The following is a 12265-nucleotide window of genomic DNA, read 5'->3' as shown; positions in this document are numbered from 1 at the left end:
TGTAGGAGCTCTTAATGACATTGTACGTTCTTCCTCCTATTCCACTCTCTAGGAGTTTTAGGAATAGGCCTGGGTGCCATACTGAGTCGAACGCCTTCGTAAAGCCCACAAAGCAGGTGAATATCTTGCATCTTCTGGTGTTGTGGACATGCATCTTGATGAGGCTGTGCAGGGTGTAGATATGGTCTGTAGTGCGGTGGTTTGGCATGAACCCTGCTTGGCTCTTGCTGAGGACCCCATGTTGTGTGAGGAAGGTGAGGATTCTGTTGTTGATGATGCTGTTGAACAGTTTCCCCAGCGTGCTGCTGACGCAGATCCCTCTGTAGTTGTTGGGGTCATATTGGTCCCCATTCTTGTAGATGGGGGTTATGAGCCCTTTGTTCCAGTCTTCGGGGAAGTGTCCAGCATTGAGCATGAGGGTGAATAGCTTTGCCAGTGCCGCGTGTATTGCTGGAGGGCTGTATTTGATCATCTCTGGTAGGATGCCGTCAGGGCCACTGGCCTTTTTGCCTTTCAGCAGGGCAATTTTTTCCTGTAAATCTTTTATGGTGATTGGTGAGTCCAGAGGGTTCTGGAAGTCTTTGATGACTTTCTCCATGTCCCTCAGTTTGGTGATTATCTGTTGCTGTTCTGGGGTTAGGTCTTCTTCTGGGATGTTTTTGTAGAGACCTCTGAAGTAGTTGAGCCAGATATTGCCATTTTGGATGTGGAGAGAGTTTTTCTTGGGCTTTGTGCCCATGTGGTGCCAGGTCTCCCAGAATGAGCTGTCCTGGAGGGAGTCCTCTAGTTGCTCTATTTTGTGGGAGAGGTACCTCTGTTTATTCTCTCTGAGGATGCCTTTGTATTGCTTGCATAGATTGTTGTAGGCTTCCCTCGACTCTCTGTTGTTGGGGTCTCTGTGTTTCTGGTTGGAGGCTGCCCTTAGAGAACGGCGTAAAGCCTTGCAGTCGCTGTCAAACCATTTGTGAGACTGTTTGTTAGTCGGTCTCTTGGGCTTTGTCGGTTTCAGGCCTGCTAGTTCTGCTGTGGTGTACAGGATGTTATTGAAGTCCTTCACTGCTCGAGTGACACCTTGTTGGTCTGACTGGTAGGAACTCATATAGAAGTTTGTGAGCAGTTCCTCGATTTCGGGTCGGTTAGCCGCATTGTTGTATTCGGTGGCCCGGTGACTGGCCCATTTAATGGATGGTGGTAGGTTGTAGAGACCAATCTGGTGGGGCTGCTGTGTGAGTGGCTTGTCAGTGGATCTCATGTACAGCAGGATCTGATTGTGGTCTGACAGGTGTGTCTCAGGGGTGACTATGAGAGCATCTATGTCTGCTGGGTCTGCGTCTGTGATGACATAGTCCACCACGCTGTTGCCCACGTGGGAGTTTAGTGTGAAGCGTCCCTGAGAGTCCCCTCTGGTACGCCCGTTCATTATGTACAGTCCCAGACTCCGGCACAGGTTCAGCAGCTGTCTCCCGCTCTTGTTGACGACTATGTCATAGCTATTTCTTCTTCTCTGTGCAGACTGCAGGTGGTGGACCTCGCCTACCGGGATGTGCAGGTTTCCATCAGAGGACAGGTAGTCTATCTCTGTGCCAGTCCTGGCGTTTAGGTCACCGCAGATCAGCACTCTGCCTTGGGACTGGAACTGGGCAGATTCCCTTTGTAGAACCTCATAGATGTCTGGGTTGTGGTAGAGGGACTCTGATGGGGGGATGTATACTGCACAGAGATAGATGTCGTGTTGGCCGTTGAGGATGGAGTTGCTTATTTTTATCCACATGTGGTTGTCACCACGTTTGATGGCTTTCACATGTTCTTTAAGCTCCTCCTTGAACCATATTAGTATGCCTCCTGAGTGGCGGCCTAGTTTGGTAGTCTTGCTTTTCCGGGCAGCGACAGAGAATTCCTTGTAGCCCATGGGTGTTAGAGATTCGTCTTCTGCCCGGGTCCATGTCTCTAGGAGGATTTGGATATCGATATTTTTTAGTCTGTTTATAAAATCTGGATCGTTTGGTTTGGATCCAAAGGCTGAGGCGTTCAGCCCTTGGATATTCCAGCTACTGATAGTCAGTTGTGTCATCTTTGGTGGGTATACCTTGTAATGAGCTGTCCTGCAGAGGACGGGCTGGGTTCCTGATTGGTGGCTATGTTGTGGATCCCAGTCTGGATCAGTGTGTTGCACAGGGTGCTAAACATGGTTCTTATCTTCTCCATGTCTGTGCTCTGCCTTGTTCTGTATGGCACAGGTGGCTTCCGCCCTGGCTTATAGTAGTCATCATTTCCAGTTTTTTGGGGGAGACGTTGTATTTGAGATATTTTCCAGCCAGGCAACCTCCCCATGGTTCTTTGTCTTGTATGTTGAGGGGGATATGGTGTTTTGGTGTGTCTCCTGGAAGGTGACTTCTCCACAGGTTTTTGTCTTGTGTGGTGTATGGGCCAGGGGTCTCTGTTGAGCACTATGTCTTTAAGTTCTTTGGCCAGGAGGCTGACTCCCTGTTTGTTTGTCATCATATAGGTGACGTTTGTCTATGGAGGGGTGTTGTGCCAGGGTGATACCTGATGTTGATCGGATTTTGGATGCCAGCTCTGAATTGATATCTCTGATGATGTGTTCAGAGATGTCTTTTCGTGGGAGCAGAGATGACAGGATGATACTACAGTCTGGGAACTGTTGTTGCGCTTTCTCTGCTAGTTGGGTCAGCTGTCCTGCTATCTGTTGGTGCTGGTCCTGGGCCTCAAGGTTTTTTGTCCCTGTGTGTATGATGACGTGGTTGGGTTTGTTGAAATAAGGGTCGTTGATGACAGCGTTTGCTTTTTCGATTGTTAAACAGCGGATTTTGGTGACTCTTTTCCCTGGGAACAGTCTATTTGTGTCCAGGTATTTGCCATTGGAGTCTGTGATCAGGACAATATCTGGACCCGGTGATCTCCTCGTCAAGACTTGTCTGCTGTTCGGCTGGGTTGTTGGGGTTTGTTCTGGTTCTGATCTTGATTCTTGATTCTGATCTGATCTGATTCTTGTCTTCTTTTTCAGATCCCAGTATCCCGTTGCTCAGAGCCATGTTTACCCGGAAGCAGGAAGAAGGCAAGAGAAACAATTCACACCTGCTGCTATGACTGCATGCCATGTTCAGAGGGAGAGATCTCCAATATAACCGGTATATGGTAGTAGGAGTAGTAGTACTGTCTTACCAGTGTGATGATGGTCTAGTAGGAGTAGTAGTACTGTCTTACCAGTGTGATGATGGTCTAGTAGGAGTAGTAGTACTGTCTTACCAGTGTGATGATGTTCTAGTAGGAGTAGTAGTAATGTCTTACCAGTGTGATGATGGTCTAGTAGGAGTAGTAGTACTGTCTTACCAGTGTGATGATGTTCTAGTAGGAGTAGTAGTACTGTCTTACCAGTGTGATGATGTTCTAGTAGGAGTAGTAGTACTGTCTTACCAGTGTGATGATGTTCTAGTAGGAATAGTAGTACTGTCTTACCAGTGTGATGATGGTCTAGTAGGAGTAGTAGTACTGTCTTACCAGTGTGATGATGGTCTAGTAGGAGTAGTAGTACTGTCTTACCAGTGTGATGATGTTCTAGTAGGAGTAGTAGTACTGTCTTACCAGTGTGATGATGTTCTAGTAGGAGTAGTAGTACTGTCTTACCAGTGTGATGATGTTCTAGTAGGAGTAGTAGTACTGTCTTACCAGTGTGATGACATTCTTGTAGGAATAGTAGTACTGTCTTACCAGTGTGATGATGGTCTAGTAGGAGTAGTAGTACTGTCTTACCAGTGTGATGATGGTCTAGTAGGAGTAGTAGTACTGTCTTACCAGTGTGATGATGGTCTAGTAGGAGTATTAGTACTGTCTTACCAGTGTGATGATGGTCTAGTAGGAGTAGTAGTACTGTCTTACCAGTGTGATGATGGTCTAGTAGGAGTAGTAGTACTGTCTTACCAGTGTGATGACGTTCTAGTAGGAGTAGTAGTACTGTCTTACCAGTGTGATGATGGTCTAGTAGGAGTAGTAGTACTGTCTTACCAGTGTGATGATGGTCTAGTAGGAGTAGTAGTACTGTCTTACCAGTGTGATGATGGTCTAGTAGGAGTAGTAGTACTGTCTTACCAGTGTGATGATGTACTAGTAGGAGTAGTAGTACTGTCTTGCCAGTGTGATGATGTTCTAGTAGGAGTAGTAGTACTGTCTTACCAGTGTGATGATGGTCTAGTAGGAGTAGTAGTACTGTCTTACCAGTGTGATGATGGTCTAGTAGGAGTAGTAGTACTGTCTTACCAGTGTGATGATGTACTAGTAGGAGTAGTAGTACTGTCTTGCCAGTGTGATGATGTTCTAGTAGGAGTAGTAGTACTGTCTTACCAGTGTGATGATGGTCTAGTAGGAGTAGTAGTACTGTCTTACCAGTGTGATGATGGTCTAGTAGGAGTAGTAGTACTGTCTTACCAGTGTGATGATGGTCTAGTAGGAGTAGAAGTACTGTCTTACCAGTGTGATGATGGTCTAGTAGGAGTAGTAGTACTGTCTTACCAGTGTGATGATGGTCTAGTAGGAGTAGTAGTACTGTCTTACCAGTGTGATGATGTTCTAGTAGGAGTAGTAGTACTGTCTTACCAGTGTGATGATGGTCTAGTAGGAGTAGTAGTACTGTCTTACCAGTGTGATGATGTTCTAGTAGGAGTAGTAGTACTGTCTTGCCAGTGTGATGATGTTCTAGTAGGAGTAGTAGTACTGTCTTACCAGTGTGATGATGTTCTAGTAGGAGTAGTAGTACTGTCTTACCAGTGTGATGATGGTCTAGTAGGAGTAGTAGTACTGTCTTACCAGTGTAATGATGTACTAGTAGGAGTAGTAGTACTGTCTTACCAGTGTGATGATGGTCTAGTAGGAGTAGTAGTACTGTCTTACCAGTGTGATGATGTACTAGTAGGAGTAGTAGTACTGTCTTGCCAGTGTGATGATGTTCTAGTAGGAGTAGTAGTACTGTCTTACCAGTGTGATGATGGTCTAGTAGGAGTAGTAGTACTGTCTTACCAGTGTGATGATGGTCTAGTAGGAGTAGTAGTACTGTCTTACCAGTGTGATGATGTACTAGTAGGAGTAGTAGTACTGTCTTGCCAGTGTGATGATGTTCTAGTAGGAGTAGTAGTACTGTCTTACCAGTGTGATGATGTTCTAGTAGGAGTAGTAGTACTGTCTTACCAGTGTGATGATGGTCTAGTAGGAGTAGTAGTACTGTCTTACCAGTGTAATGATGTACTAGTAGGAGTAGTAGTACTGTCTTACCAGTGTGATGATGGTCTAGTAGGAGTAGTAGTACTGTCTTACCAGTGTGATGATGTACTAGTAGGAGTAGTAGTACTGTCTTGCCAGTGTGATGATGTTCTAGTAGGAGTAGTAGTACTGTCTTACCAGTGTGATGATGGTCTAGTAGGAGTAGTAGTACTGTCTTACCAGTGTGATGATGGTCTAGTAGGAGTAGTAGTACTGTCTTACCAGTGTGATGATGTACTAGTAGGAGTAGTAGTACTGTCTTGCCAGTGTGATGATGTTCTAGTAGGAGTAGTAGTACTGTCTTACCAGTGTGATGATGTTCTAGTAGGAGTAGTAGTACTGTCTTACCAGTGTGATGATGGTCTAGTAGGAGTAGTAGTACTGTCTTACCAGTGTAATGATGTACTAGTAGGAGTAGTAGTACTGTCTTACCAGTGTGATGATGGTCTAGTAGGAGTAGTAGTACTGTCTTACCAGTGTGATGATGTACTAGTAGGAGTAGTAGTACTGTCTTGCCAGTGTGATGATGTTCTAGTAGGAGTAGTAGTACTGTCTTACCAGTGTGATGATGGTCTAGTAGGAGTAGTAGTACTGTCTTACCAGTGTGATGATGGTCTAGTAGGAGTAGTAGTACTGTCTTACCAGTGTAATGATGTACTAGTAGGAGTAGTAGTACTGTCTTACCAGTGTGATGATGGTCTAGTAGGAGTAGTAGTACTGTCTTACCAGTGTGATGATGGTCTAGTAGGAGTAGTAGTACTGTCTTACCAGTGTGATGATGGTCTAGTAGGAGTAGTAGTACTGTCTTACCAGTGTGATGATGGTCTAGTAGGAGTAGAAGTACTGTCTTACCAGTGTGATGATGGTCTAGTAGGAGTAGTAGTACTGTCTTACCAGTGTGATGATGGTCTAGTAGGAGTAGTAGTACTGTCTTACCAGTGTGATGATGTTCTAGTAGGAGTAGGAGTACTGTCTTACCAGTGTGATGATGGTCTAGTAGGAGTAGTAGTACTGTCTTACCAGTGTGATGATGTTCTAGTAGGAGTAGTAGTACTGTCTTGCCAGTGTGATGATGTTCTAGTAGGAGTAGTAGTACTGTCTTACCAGTGTGATGATGTACTAGTAGGAGTAGTAGTACTGTCTTACCAGTGTGATGATGGTCTAGTAGGAGTAGTAGTACTGCCTTACCAGTGTGATGATGGTCTAGTAGGAGTAGTAGTACTGTCTTACCAGTGTGATGACGTTCTAGTAGGAGTAGTAGTACTGTCTTACCAGTGTGATGATGGTCTAGTAGGAGTAGTAGTACTGTCTTACCAGTGTGATGACATTCTAGTAGGAGTAGTAGTACTGTCTTACCAGTGTGATGATGGTCTAGTAGGGGTAGTAGTACTGTCTTACCAGTGTGATGATGTTCTAGTAGGAGTAGTAGTACTGTCTTACCAGTGTGATGATGTTCTAGTAGGAGTAGTAGTACTGTCTTGCCAGTGTGATGACGTTCTAGTAGGAGTAGTAGTACTGTCTTACCAGTGTAATGATGTACTATTAGGAGTAGTAGTACTGTCTTGCCAGTGTGATGATGTTCTAGTAGGAGTAGTAGTACTGTCTTACCAGTGTGATGATGTTCTAGTAGGAGTAGTAGTACTGTCTTACCAGTAAGGATGATAGATAGATAGATAGATAGATAGATAGATAGATAGATAGATAGATAAGTAAATGTTATATAAATATGAACTGTTATGGGTTTTCTCTACAGATGCCGATAACTGCATGAAATGCCAAAGTAATGAATGGTCTAATGAGAAGAGAGACCGATGTCTGCCCAAACTAATGGAATTCATCTCTTACCATAATGACACCATTGCTTCTGTATCTTCCTTCGTCTCAGTCATCGGATGTCTAGTGACCAGCTCCATATTTGGAATATTTATTTCCTACCGGGACACTCCTATTGTTAAAGCTAATAACCGGAACCTGAGTTATCTCCTCCTGGTCTCCATCATCCTCAGCTTCCTCTCTGTCTTCTTGTTTCTTGGTCGTCCCAGTGATGTCACTTGCAGATTATGTGAAACCAGCTTTGGAGTCTTCTTCTCGGTCGCCGTCTCTTCACTTCTGGCCAAGACTGTTATGGTCTGTGTTGCTTTTAAGTCCACCAAGCCTGGAAGCCCCTGGAGAAAATGGCTGAGTGTGAAGCTGCCCTATACCATAGTGTTGTTGTGTTCATCCTTCCAGGTTGTCATCTGTGTTCTGTGGTTGTCTATTTCTCCCCCATTCCAGGACCTGGACACTCAGTCTTATCCTGAGAAGATCATCATTCAGTGTAATGAGGGCTCAGATCTCTGGTTCTACTCCATGTTGGGTTATATGGGGCTCCTGGCCACTGTCAGCTTTCTTCTGGCTTTCATGGTGAGGACATTACCGGACAGTTTTAATGAGGCCAAGTACATCACCTTCAGCATGCTGCTGTTCTGTAGTGTCTGGATGTCCATGATCCCGGCTTATCTGAGCACCAGAGGAAAATACATGGTGGCCGTGGAGATATTTGCAGTAATGGCTTCCAGTGCTGGACTTTTAGCTTGTGTGTTTTTCCCAAAATGTTTTATTATTTTTATTTAGATCTGAAATGAACAGAAAAACTGATCTGCTGGGGAGAAGAAAGGACTGACTGTGAAATAATAACCCCCAATAAGAATGACTAATTCTGAACATTACAAATTTTGAAACCATATTATACTAAAATCAAAACTTTTCTACATCTTGTATATTAATGACATTCATGTATATGTAGGATTATTATGATATTATCTACAGTAATTTCTGCATTAATTAAACATTATATCATTGATAATAATTAGTAACATTGTTCTCCCCATGTTTGTGAGGGTTTCCTACATGTACTTTGGTTTCCTCCCATGCTCCAAAGAAATACTGATATAGACAAAATTGGGTTTTACCTCAAATTTTACTCTCTTTGAGTCCAAGCCTGCACAGATGGATCCTCCTAGAACCTTTACCATTGCTATGCTGATGACACCCAAATATACATCTCTGGACCAGACATTACCTCCCTGCTGGCCAGAGTTCCAGATTGTTTAGCTGCCGTAGCCTCCTTCCTCTCCTCCCGCTTTCTCAAACTGAATATGGAGAAAACGGAGCTCATCATTTTCACCCCACCCTGTATGGCCCCTCCACCTGACCCATCTATCATAGTTAACGGAACCCCACTTTCCCCTGTCCCACAGGCCCAATGCCTTGGGGTTACCCTGGACTCTGACCTATCCTTTAAGTCACACGTTCAAACCCTCAACACTTCTTGTTGCCTCCATCTCAAGAACATCCTTTGAATTCACTCCTTCCTCACCCCTGAAACTACTAAGATGCTTGTCCAGGCCCTCATAATCTCCCACTTAGATTACTGCAACACGCTTCTCCATGGACTCCAGGCAAACACCCTCGCCCTCGCCCACCCTCAACCTCCAGTCCACTTTAAACTGTGCTGCTCGCTTAATTCACCTCAACCCCCATTCTTCATCGGCTGCTCCCCTTTGCCAGTCCCTCCACTGGCTACCCATAGCCCAGTGAATTGAGTTCAAGCTACTAACGCTAACATACAAAGCCATCCACAACCTGTCCCCTCCATATATCTCTGAACTAATCTCCCGCTACATGCCTACATGTAACCTCTGATCCTCTAATGACCTCCTACTCCACTCTGCCCTCATCCGCTCCTCACACAACCATCTCCAAGATTTCTCTGCATCCCCCATACTCTGGAACTCCTTACCAAGACACATAAGACTGATTCAGGAAGGCCTCCAACCTCCAATAACACTATCACCGCACCGTCATCTGTACAGTCTCTCCCTCTTCTTCTGTCTCTACCCCCTTCCCCCATAGATTGTAAGCCCTCGCGGGCAGGGCCCTCTACCCCACTGTGCCAGTCGGTCACTGTTAGTATTATATCTACCTGTATATTCTGTGTATTGTATGTAACCCCCAAATGTAAAGAACCATGGAATTAATGGTGCTATATAAATAAACAATAATAATAATAATAATAAAATAACCGGCCCACACACATAGCAGGGAGACAGTTAATTAGCATAATTGATGTTATAAGAATTCCCCTTTTCCACTATTTCCTTGCTCAACTGTGGATGGAAGAGGCCTTTCTGGATTAGCATATCTGTATATTATGGAAAAGGCCAATGCTTGTTCAAAATTTGCAATAATAGTTGAAACCAGGCCCTCCGAGTCCAGAAGAGTGCTATTATTATCACTGACCTTCCATGACTATTTTCTGTAGAAGTCTCTGGACAAACTGGACTGGAGTAAATATGTAAAGAAATGTGTGTCTCCAACTCATGGAGAATGTGTCCTCTCAGCAAAAGGTGATTTGAGGGTTCAGAGAACAGAACACCAGAAGTTTTTCATTGCTCCTTCTTGTCATCAAATCCATCCGTGGCATTCCCCCTATCTGTCTGTTAGAAGATGGAAATATTAAGGGCTTAGTTCCCACTCTGTTGGTCTGAGTGTCGTCTGACTTAGAAGATCTGCCGTGATATTCAGAGATCATTTCTATGCAGAGCTTTTAAGTCCAGCAGCAGATTTTGTCAATTGAAAAATCTTTTTGCCTTCTGTCATCAGTAACTTCCTTCGCGTTCCACCCTCCTTGTTCAAATACTAGGTCGCAACCTGGTGGTCTGGATTAGGACAGATTTGTGCTGGATCAATAGTCTGAAATGCAGAAATGCCAACCTGACAGTTTTCATCTCTTGATAATTTGAAGAACGCAGTTTGTCCCATAGGTGTTGTACCTGAGTGCTTCCTGAGTGCTGGCATCTCCCAGATCCACAAAATAGGCAAGGGAATAATGTGGTATGTGTGCAGAATTAGTAGGATTCAAAATTCTGAAATAAGTGTATACTAAAATTTTACTTTTAATTGATATATTTAAAAGAGAGCTAAGTATTAGGGTTGAGTGATCGGGATCGGAAAAGATCGGATTCCGATCGGCGATAGAGTAAATTTCACGATCGCAATCGGGTTCTGATCCCGCCTAAAATAGATCAGGAACAGAATTCCGATCTCGATCGCTCAACTTACCTGCACAGATCTGCTGTCGCTCCCCGTTCTTCTCGGTCTGGTTCTCTCTCATTTACAGGCCTTTAGAGCGCCGATCGCGCTCTGCCTCCCAGGTTAGCGTTACAGACCTAGGAAGAAGGCGGGGCTTGTGGTTTAGGAGAGTATGGGTGGGTACTGGGAGGGGAGATGTGAGTGATGCACTCATGTCTCCCCACCCTGTACCTGCCCACACTCTCCTAAGCCACAACAAGCCCTGCCTACTCACAGCATCTCTAACAGTTGCCTAGGGAGGCGGGGGTGCGCACTGAGCTCTGAAGGCCTGTGAATGAGAGAGAAGAGGAGCGAGAAGAACATGGAGTGGCACTGATCTGTGCAGGTAAGTGGACACCAGGGGGGACTAAGTAGCCGGGGGATTTTATTCATACTTATCTCTCTTTTAAATATATCAATTAAAGTTAGTTTTTAAGTGTATACTTATTTCTGAATTTTGTATCTCCCAGATCCACACTCAGAACCCCGGGGCATTGTGGGATAGGTTCAGAGACTCCATCCTGGCAGTTTCTCATGTTCTCTCCTGCCCAGTCACTTCTCTCTCTGCCTGGCATTCTACAGCAGCAGCCTGATGTTCTACTGATTCTCTCTCAGCTTGTAGATATTGTAGGATCAGCTGTAGGCAGGGCTGGTTTTAGACAAAGCGCGACCCTGGGTAAAACTAAAAGCGGGGCAATCATATCCTGACAAACCAACACCATCATAGTCAGTCATTTCAGAAATCAGTGCTGCACTTCCAGTGGCATTGATATAGTCTCAAAAGATCAGGAATACAAAAAAATAGTTCAGCTATACAGTAGTAGTGTAGCGTTCATATGTTTTGTCAAAGTGACAGGTATCACACCCCCTTTCTGAAACCCCGCCCCTTAGCTGCCAAAATACTTTTCATCAATATGCCCCAACACACCCCTTTCCATGCCCCTTTCCATTGTGTTGTGACAGGTCCCCCGTACTCCTCTACACAGTAAGGTAGAGACATGCCAGGACGTGTCTTATGAGACGCCTATGCATTAGGGTAGATACTAAAACCCTTATCAACTTATAAGCTAATGGCTGTATAAGAATTAAGCCCAGACAAAAATGCAAAGTTTTAAAAAGATTATTCAGCAGACAAAGTGTTATACCGCATATCAATTCAAATAATACGGTTAGCAGAGTTACATTATACAATAATATACAAATAATCAGTATTTACAATTTGCAAAGATAAAGTGATATAGCCTCCTGTGTCACAATCATATCATCTGCCACGTCTTCATCCTCCTCCTCCTCCTCCTCCTCCATCATTAATCGCTGTGAAGCGGAGAGGTGTGTGGAACTACTCTCCTGCTGTGACGGTTCGGCTGCAGTCCCTGACTCCTCAGTGTGATCTGCGTTATCCCTGATGGTAATGAGGGATTCTTGCATCACACAAAAGAGCGAGATTGTTACACTTACTAGTGCGTCGTCACAGCGGACCCTCTTGGTGGACTCCTCAAACACCGATAGGATTTCACATAGGTCTCCCATCCATGGCCCCTCATGGTTGAGAAACTGAGGGAGCTGACTTTGTGGCACCCTAGGGTTTTGGAGATGGTACTCCATCAAAGGTCTCTGCTGCTCAACCACTCTGCTCAACATCTGATATGTTGAGTTCCAGCATGTGGGGACGTCACACAACAGCCGGTGTTCGGGCAGATGTAGGCGTTTTACTCCATGTGAATTCAGCCTAAGGGTGAATTCACACTGAGTAAACGCTAGATTATTCTGAACGTAAAACACGTTCAGAATAAGCGGCGTCTAAAGCAGCTCCATTCATTTCTATGGGAGCGGGGATACGAGCGCTCCCCATAGAAATGAATGGGATGCTGCTTTCACTCCG

Source organism: Leptodactylus fuscus, chromosome 1 (assembly GCF_031893055.1).
Source record: "Leptodactylus fuscus isolate aLepFus1 chromosome 1, aLepFus1.hap2, whole genome shotgun sequence".
Lineage (NCBI taxonomy): Eukaryota > Metazoa > Chordata > Amphibia > Anura > Leptodactylidae > Leptodactylus > Leptodactylus fuscus.
The sequence above is the reverse complement of the archived record's forward strand: the minus strand, read 5'-3'. Positions refer to the sequence as shown.